At 38.8% G+C, this 9996-nt stretch overlaps 1 long non-coding RNA gene across 1 annotated transcript; it reads right to left on the bottom strand.

Moving 5' to 3' along the window:
* Positions 1–7186: 7186 nt before the first annotated feature.
* On the bottom strand, positions 7187–9763 carry LOC146438250 (uncharacterized). Its single transcript, XR_014851718.1, has 2 exons — positions 9514–9763; positions 7187–7387 (listed from the first exon to the last, which is right to left on the bottom strand). It is a non-coding gene; the product is annotated as an uncharacterized LOC146438250 (long non-coding RNA).
* Between the last annotated feature and the right edge of the window lie 233 nt (positions 9764–9996).

Below are 9996 nucleotides of genomic sequence, written 5' to 3' on the forward strand. Positions count from 1 at the left end.
ATCAGGATACAGGAAAGAAGAGAAATTGCACTGAGGCTGGTTAACCCAATATTCAAGGCAGTTCAGTCCGGAGAAGGAGACCAAACAATAAACGGGCAAGGCTGTGAAATGCAGGTGAAATTCTCTCAGTGAAGTGAGAATAATGACACTTTGTAGCATGAAATTCCAACAAAGTGATCAGAGGCTCTGTAAGGAAAAATTAATACATTTGTTATTTTCATAACATATTCTCTTGAATGTGTAAAACATCAGAAACAGCTGCTTATTAGATCTAAAAAGCCATCAAACAATTTAAAATTTAATTTTTCCTGAAAGAAAAAAGGTAACTCTTTCCCAAATAAAGGTTCCATGTAACTTGAGTGTTTTATTCATTTGCATTTTTGCATAGGCAGTGAAGTTCAGTGTTAGTATCCCAAGCTGACTTTTCTGATTGAAAAGAAAGTAAAAAAAAAAAAAAAAAAATCTGTAATTCATTCAAACTGGCAAGTATCATGGCACTGTAACATAGTCTATAAATATTCCAGTATACAATGCAGGACTGTAGCCAAATAAAGCAGTGTCTGTTGGATTTGGTAGTAGATAGGAAGGTGGATCAGCTGAAAAAAAAAGTTATCAGAAAAAGGATTGACTTCCAAGGCTGCTTGTGAAATAGCTTTAGCAATGAAATATGTGCTAGAACAAGAAAGGAAAACCACCAGATGATAAAACGGGATGGATAAAGTGCATGACACAACAAAACAAAAAGCTTTCCTTAAAACTCCATTGTCATAACATATTCCTCCGCTGGGTCCATGAACAAAACACTTCCCAGGAAGTGCAGTGCAAGAGCAGGAGGTCGATGAAAGTTATAGATGGGGAAGCAAATGCAGCTGAGAGGTTCAGAATGGGGTATATAGCACAGAGCTGTGAGCCAGAGCAGCTCTGAACTCTGAGCTAAGCACAGGACAGGAAAGTGCACAGGAACAAGCATATTCTGGGACTGAGCCGAGCTGAGTATAACTGAAGTGTTCTTTCAGACAAGCTACTTTAAGAAAAAATGATGTCACTCTTTTTACATTGCAAAAATGTAGGCTAGCATACCCTCCTGATGGGGAGTGCAGATACAGTGATAGGGCCAGGAGAGCTATGCTTGAGGTTAACTGAATGCCTAACATGTGTGTCCAAGTGGGAGGAAACTGTGGTGAGACAAGAAATGAGAGAAATAATTCATTTACTGTCTGGCATGATGACTGTGAATTTCTTTAAAGACAATTTCTTTATATTGTGTAGGTTTGTGGGCTTTTGTGTCTTTCTTTATTGCTGCTGGAAAGAAGTACATCTCCTCACTAGGACTAAATTATGATCACTTCAGTTCTGTGACTATTAATCAAGAGAAGGCATTTGCAAGCCTTTCCCAGCCACATATCCTTTGAGGGTTTTGAAAGCTATAGAATGCAGTTTGTTATCTGTCACTGCGAGGCCGTGCCAAGTTCCATGATGCAGTGAAAGCAAAGTCATACGCTGCAGCTGACACTTTCCCACTGACCTCAGCTCATTGCACTGCATAAACAGAAGCTATTACAAGTCAATATGGTTCTTGGAGTGGGGCTATGCTGAAAGGAGTGCAAGAAAGCTTTCCACGTTTCTGCAAGGTTCAAAGCTAACAATGTGCTTTTTCTGTCACATCAGCAGACGAGGCTGTCATATCCTCAGTTCACCTCATAAATAATAGGCATAGAGGACAGTTGCATAAGGCTGCAGTTCAAAAGGGTTGTAATCTGACAGCAGACACTGCCTTTCCTTGACATGCTCACCTTTAGCCATGCTTAATGGTTGGTGTGTTTCAATTCAATATGCGCCTGTCTGCTTGGTGAATCAACACCCAGGCCAGCAGGCAAGGCCTCGCAAGGGGAAACCACTGGACAAAAAATGAAAAAATAATTTTTGGGAAAAGCCTGGCAGCACTGTGGCAGCTTCTGAGAGAAGACACAAATCTGGTCAGCAGGTTTGGGAACCTGCCACAGACCTTGCCTGGGTTGATGGCAGCTGTCAAGGAAGGGGATTGAAAGGAATTGGCTGTGGTCTCCAGGGAGCCACCACTGATGTGGAGGTGGTGGTGGGCAGAGGGGTTATTTTGTTTCCTGCCCCATCCCCGGAGGTAAATGTGAAGGACTGGAGAAATGAAGCAGGGATTTATTGGGAGGGAGCAGATTTACTAGGAACTGGTGGGCAGGGAAGCATTAACCTTCTGCTCCCTCTCTGAGCTGATCTGATGGTGGTGGGGCACACAGCTCCTGTCCCTGCCTGTCTTTCTCTCAGGGTCCTCAAAACAGGCAGTGAGGCCATGGCACCCTGTATGGGGGCATTTAATTTCCTCCCCTTCCCCCGTGATCTGCCAACGTAAACAACCGCTGACTTTCACCTAAACTGAAAACCAGATCTGCCTCTAATCACGTTGGGTGACTGTTGACATGTGTAGAGTTTGATATTTTGATAATATTATATGTCTGTGATAATACTTCATTACAGTTATGTCTTTGGCTATAATTCTTTCAACACAGTCACTTTTGTACTGCCCTTTGAGTTACAGGAAAGCATTGTAAAGCCACTTTCTGCTCTGATGGTCACATTACAATTCAGAAGATTTAGAATTCATCAGCATTTGATATACCTTTGAGAAAGAGCAAGGAGTGCGTTCAATTCTCTTGTTTTTCTTCCAAAGGAAATTGTGCATGTGTTTGGGAGAAAGGGGAGAAGACTTTATTCCCCTGCACAGATTTGCTTGTAATTTGAAACCATTACTGGTGTGTTGTCATATAATACTATGCTCCTCCATTTTACAAACTCTTTACAGTTATTTCCCTGATTGCTTGCCTGCACAGAGGACATCATTAAACTATGACTTGAAAATTAGCATGCCGATCAGCAGTTTATATTATGAATCTGTGGGGGTTTATTCTTTGCATAGAGAAAGAAGTGTATGTTAGATTGTGCTTTTAGTTTAATTTCTACAAAGCAATCTGTCTTGTGATCTGAACAGCAGAAACTTTTTCTTACATTCTGAGTGATTAAAAACCTTAGATTTACCACATCTTTACAGATGGTAAATTGTCTGCCTATGTTTTATCAATATTTTGAAATCTCATAAATGCTCTAGTGGAGATATTATAATATTTCATCATCTGCCAAAATTAAAGTTTAGGCATTGTTGGAAAATAAATTTTTTTACTTTTATTTCTGATAATATTTCTGGTTATACTTCCTTGAAGTAAAATTTTCCTTTGGATCAATAAATTAAAACATTTCACATAGATAAACATGAAATATATTATGTTGCTATTAACCAGTTTTTGTTAATCATATACAGTAAGATTAAATTGGCTTTAGAAATAGAACAATCTGTCACTCGAAAATAGTTACGCTATTTTTGAGACTAGATAATTTTATTTGCAAAGTTGCTCAAAGTTTTCTCGAAATTGTTCTGAAGATCATGGGGACAAACTGCAGCTGCCCTTGTTTTGTTTCCCAAAACTAGCAAATTAGGGCAATAAAAATATATTTCTGCAAGAAAGGTAGGAATCGAATGCTCTTTTAGTAGCTTCTATGCCCAGACTAAACCGGCATTTTTTGTAGTTGAATCTAGTTTCTGTGAAGTTTTTAGGAAGAAGTGCCTGACATATCTCTTGCATCCAGAATGTTGGAGAGAATAATATTCTGAGTCTGTTAAAGCACACACCTGGTGCATCTTTGTGCCTGTAATCCTGAGCCCATAGGATTCTGGGCAATAAGAATGTGCCTCTTTTCCTGTGCCTCTTCCATAATGGAAGATGGAGGCAAACAAATCTATGCAGGGGCAACTGGGAATGTGCTGACTTAATCCTTAATGAGAATTGTAGGAATGTTTTTCTTCTGCAATCTTATCATTAGACTGTCATCAGTAGTCAAGACAACAATATAATCCTGTTAGAGGTAGTCAAGATTATGGCCTTTCTTGGTTCATTTAGATTCACTTTACTGCTGCTGTTTGGCCTCAAGGCAGTGTTATTTTGATGTCTCCAGATGGCACAATGTCTGCCAACGTGCAGAACATGCAAGCTCAAGTATCTCCTTGTGCATGGAGTTTAGCTTAACTCTTCAACATGCAAAGAGTATCCCTCTGAATTGTGGCTTCATGATCCTCTTTTCCAGCAGAAAGCTGGGAGCTGTTCCCTGACCATGTGTAAATGTCTCTCAGGTGAAGGTCTGCATCTGGATTCCTGCTGTGGTTGATATGAAGTTATTCTCCTCAGATGTAAAGAAGGTCTGAAGATGCATACCCAAACATTACCCATTGCTCCACAATATCTCTACAAGGTCTCTGTAAACCCCTAAATTCAGATGAGATGAGTGACTGCTCTCTCACAGTATTTACAATTTGCACTGTGAGAAAGTGCAGGTTTGAGAAAAGGCTGAAGCCCTCTTATTTCTTTTTACATATTTTTATTTTAATTTCTGGTTGTTCTGTATGGAGTTCGTACTAAGAATTATAAAGTTATATAGACAGACACTGACTGCAGATGTAGGAGCAAGAATGCACATTTTTGGAAGTGGAGGACATGAGCACTGAGAATGAAACCTGAGTAAAGCTTCTGTTATTTTTCTTGCTAGCCTAGTTGTGTTTAACCAAAAGGGAAAAGAACTGATATAAGGAACAGGCAGAAACTAGCCCCAGCTGCTGTCTGTCTTTCCCGTGAGTACCCAAAACTTCTGAGCTTTTCGTGGAAGTCTCCCTCATATTTTTATTTTATCCAGCCTGAATTTTTGTCCTAGCAGATGTTAAATCAAAACCAACCTTTTTCTTGCAAGAAGTTTTGCTTTGATGATTCATTGTAGTATGAAAAAAGTTCCAAATCAGCTGTTAGATAATCAAGGAATAAAGCAGTGTTCAGAGAATGTAACTGACAGAATAGTAACCTGGCTGATTACAAGGTTAGGTGCTGGTTTTTCACTTACTAAGCTAAGTATTCACAATCTCTTTTTCACTTAGGTGTCCAAACTATAGATGTATCCTTTCTTTCTCAATGAACTTTTCATCCTTTTACTACATTAGTTCTTCTTTTTATTCAATTAACCCAGAAAGAAAGCTTCTGGCAAGGCGAGTCAGCTGTTGTCTGCTGAAAAGAGACATACAAATCTTGTCACATAGCTTTTATTTCCATGGTCAGGAACCCTCAGGCCTATTATTAAGGCAACTTAGGCTTGTGTGGAACTTTGCTGTCTCCTGCACACTCTGAAATAAGATTACATGATGGAGAAGATCAATTTACTGAGAACATTTAAGCTCAGAGTATTAAGCTTTTTGTGCAATCACATCTTCTCTCTAGCTGTGTGGCAGAAAAGCTAGCCGCAAGATCCTTGACAAATTAGATATTACCACATCTAACTGTGTATATTTAAGCTTATCAAACTGAATCATTGCATTGTGGCTGTGCTCTTACACAGACAAGGACTCCATTTAATAAATGCAGTGCCATTTAATAGTAATTAATCACCCAACTAAAATGTCACATTAAGGTCAATGAGACCAGAAGACAAAAAGAGGAGAACATTAAATTCAGCTGACAAACATAGGAAAAGAGAATATAGAGCCAAAGAAAGTTCTGGGACATTGGCACTGGTAAAACATTTAATCCAAACTTCTTTACTTTCCGTTCAGTTCAGAAATAATCACATTCACTTGGTTCAAAGCAAGGTCATTTTTGTAACTTTTAAATGAAATTTCCTCATTGCGTGTGCAGTGACAGCCCATTGCAAGCTTGGAATTGTTGTTGCATTTTACAGATGTTGTGTTCTCAGTGTTTGCTGTTTCCTTCCTCCCTGTTTCTCTCCTTTTTCTTTGCTATTATGACATTCTTCGTTTGTGTGGAATTTTCCTCAACATATTCTGAACACAAGCACCCTAGAAAGTCTCAAGTTTTTGGAGTTTGCAATGCAGAATTTGATTTCACATTACAACTGTGTAATGCTTTAACTTTTCAATTCATTCAACAGCAATAAAACCAAAAAGAAGTCATTCAGTTAAATAAGAGGATTATTTGTGTTCAATGTTTCTATAAACAGAAACTCTCCATAGGAAACCCTGTTTCAGAGGAAGCATATTTACCATCTGCAGAAGCAAATATAAATGGAGTTCCTTATACTAAAATTGCGATATTACAGAAAAGCTCCATTGTTAATTCCATGTTTTCAAAATTATGTTAATCAATTTCAATATAAGTGTATGAACAGGTTTATACATGTGGCCCTATGTGTATATGTTTGCATTATTTCTCAGAGCTCTTTTTCTTTTTCTTTCTTTTACAAAATATAGAAGTAAGAATCACTATCCACTTTTAAAACATATATTTTGAAAGGCTAAATATACTGGTTTCTGTGCATGAAGAAATGAGCTAGTAAAATACAGTCAAGGATGACAATATGTTATTGTCAGCAGACATTACAAAATTCAGAAAAATGGCTTCTAAATAGACTTGCTTTTTAAAGCATCTATCATTTGTTCTTCCTGTTCCAGAGTTCTCAGTTTTATGTCCAAAGATTGTTGTATTAGCATTATGAAAAAGAGTAATTCTTCAAAAATTACTCTACATTTGGCAAGATCTGTCTTTATAACTTCTGCGTCAGTCCAAAAAATTTTGGCCTTTCCAAAGGTTAAATATTATCTTTCAAAATTGTGTAATTCAGACTTTGTCAGGAAATGTCTCCATTTTCTATAATAACTTTTTCTTTCCTTACCTTTAATGTCAAAAAGTTCACATGTGAATGCTCAATCTCATGATATTGAATTATTTGGCACTAATTTCTCATACTCAGATGCATGGTAAATATTAACTTGGTACTAGTCATAGTTATGACACATCCAGAGAGACATTTTGATGTGTGAAGTGAAATCACAGTTTGCAGTGCTGGTTGTCATACATTGACGTACATTTTAGTTCTTAATGGTTTTGATGATGCAAAATTTAAGAGTTCTGATGGTAATATCTGAATTACCTTTACATGCTTTGTAGATGAAAAATTACCATTCTCTTTCAATTGTCTCAGTTTGTGCTGATTTCTGGAAGAACAGAGTTCACTGTATTTCCACTGAGATTCTTTGACAATCCTATAGACATGACCCTATTTCTTACACAGTCCTGACAGTCCTCCAAGAAAAGCATGTTTGACAGTATAGGCTAAAATATTATCTTGTTTATTTCATAACCCAATGGTTTCCAAACTGTGGTCTGCATTCCAACCTAGTGGGCTGTCTTTAGCAGCTCTTGGCTGGTCTGTGGTCTGTAGCAGATCCTGTGGTCAGCTGGGCCTCCATTAAGATGAACATTTTCTGGCCAGGAGCACAGCCTCTTCCAAATTGTGTGATCCATAGCCCCTGGAACACAGCAGGATCCTACATTAGACATTTTGCATGTATGAATAAGTTGCAGAGGAAAAAATTATAGGGATATGTTCTCATGAAACATGAATAAGTGAGAGGAATTCAAGTCACTTGGACGATCTGGACACTAGAGATTTATGATTTTGGATGGTCACATCTAAAATGTATTTTCACTTCTTGTAATATTTTTTTTAATTCAAAACAACTATAAAGCCCCATCTTAGAGTCATTTCTGTCATGTGGACTCGTGTAAGACACCAACTGATATCATAGGCAGATTTTTTTTCAAAACCTAGTTTGTGCTGTGTTTGAGCAAATGAGCAGTTGGCCACATAGCAATTGGTAGCTTTAGTAGCAGGTGATTTGCCTTTTTTAGTCTATTTTCAGCAGCTAGAGGAAAGCTAGTCATTTTTATAAGTACAATACACAGCTTATAGCAGAGATTATTTGGAAACTTTTAACAAAAGTAGAACATTCACCAATAGTTCCAGCTTTCTGTTCTGGTTCTCTTCTGCTTTCTTTTCTTTCCTCAGCATCCCTACAATGTCTCTTTACTTCCGCTTGTGTCTTGCATCCATCCTTTCATACAGAGTGGCTTTGGCACTTCTCTTTTTCTTTGACTTCAGCTTTGGTTTCTGCCTTTGGTTTCCTTCTCACCCTCTTTTCTGCCCTCTCTCATCTTTACAACTCCTATAAACTTGCTGCATTTCCAAATATGCCTTCTACTTGTCCAGGCTCTGCAGAGCACTTCTTTTTCTCCATTGCCTCTCTGGCTGGAGTGCACTGAGAGTGGAAGGGCTTTGCTCTCACCTCTGTCCTTTCCAGAGACCACTCTCTTGCTATCTGTTCCTTCAAAAAACTCCTTGTTCAGCTCCTTGTAGCTCTAGATTGAAACATGCTTTTCTGACAGACTTCTTGAAGACTAAGTAATTCTTGTATGTAAGCTCCGAGCACATACAATATGAGCTTTTGTGGAGACTTTTGGTTAAATATAGGTGCAAGTATGTTGCTCTTGCTTTGGTAACCTTGTCAAAGTACACTGCTAAACAAACAAGTACACAAAGAAGAGAATATCTTTCTTTATATCCCAGGTATTTGAAACATATTTAGAAAATGTTCCTCTGTGAAAAAAGAATTAGGAAGCAAAACTTTTATTATAAAATGCACATTCTTTTGCCAGAAGGTTTGGCTCTGATGTACATAGCATTGTGTACGTCTGCATTTTTTTGCACAACAGTATGGGTGCAACATTGTGTCTTCATTTTCCACCTGTGGTTTGCTTGTGTTCAGCACATCATTTTCCATGGAGTTGTTTCCAGAAGATGGGGCTTTTAAGCCCCAAAGAAATATGGAGTAGTTTGCTGCCTAAATGAAATGATATACATTGACTCATTATAGCCAAAGGAAAGGAAGAAATCAACACTTTAAAAAAAAATTCAAATTTAGTTACAAAAAACCCTGCAAATCTTGTGCTAGTGTCTGTCCAACCTACCTGCATTTGACACCCTTTTTGGTAGTGACATAAACTCACCATTACAGTTGCCTCACTTCAAACTCCTGAGAAATTATCTTCTGTGGTAGATCTCAAGGGAGAATAAATCACTGACCTAAATGATAATTTCATCCTCACCAAGTGTTTGCATGAGGCTGATTATGTCAGTGTAGCCCTGTAACTAGCAAAAACTGGGGGCTTCCCTTTCAAACTCCTACCCTCCGCATGAGCAAGGTCCAGTTTAACTGGGTTTTGGTTTATGAGATGAACTTAATGAAAATAAAACTGTGATACAATTAATTGAGACAAATACTTTTAAAATACCTACACATATAGCAACCTACGTGTAACACAGGGAATGAAGTCTGCTGGCTTGTGAGGGGGGATGAGTATGCCCTCAGTACAGTCCTCTCCTGAACCTTGGGTGATACTGGTGCCTTTGAAAAACTTGCTCTCATGATGATGCTCACAGGGAGTCAAAGCAAAGGCTGTACATTATGTATACATACATATATATGTAAAGGCTGTACATTTGGGTCACAACACAGAGGAAGCAGGTGGTGCTGGTGAAGTCCCTTTCTTTCCAAAATACTTGCCTGCCTCCTGAGCAGTGCCAAAAGGAGCTTACCTCGTTGAGGATCCCTCACCCCCTCAAGGGGACAGCATTCCCCAGCCTGTGCCTGCTCTGTGACATGCTGGGTGTCTTTTATTTGTTTTCTTTCCTGGCGATACTACCCCTCTTGGGGCAGACGCTTTAGTGAGATGGATCGCACTCAGGTAACTGGCAGTTCAAGGAAGTCCTTCCCTGGGTTGTTTACACCAAGGCGTTTTAGAGCAGCCATTTAGCTTCCACCCCGTCCCACCCCGCTGACCAGCTGTAAGTGTAAAGGCCGCCAGTGGGCCTGCAGGTCGCTGATAAACTAAACCCCCATTTGGCAGGCAAGGAAGCCAGAACGATAAGGATGTTGATTTATGTTTTATCTGTCACTACATTTTCAGTAAAGTTGGGCAGTGAGCCTTAACGAAGCGAAGGCTGTTATCACCTCTCCTTAGCCCTTTAAGTGCAGCAGGCTCTTTGGTGTCTCTCGCTGAATGCCGCTTTGTTAATTGC

This window comes from Lichenostomus cassidix, chromosome 4 (assembly GCF_008360975.1).
Source record: "Lichenostomus cassidix isolate B80296 chromosome 4, HeHo_3.0, whole genome shotgun sequence".
Taxonomy (NCBI): Eukaryota; Metazoa; Chordata; class Aves; order Passeriformes; family Meliphagidae; genus Lichenostomus; species Lichenostomus cassidix.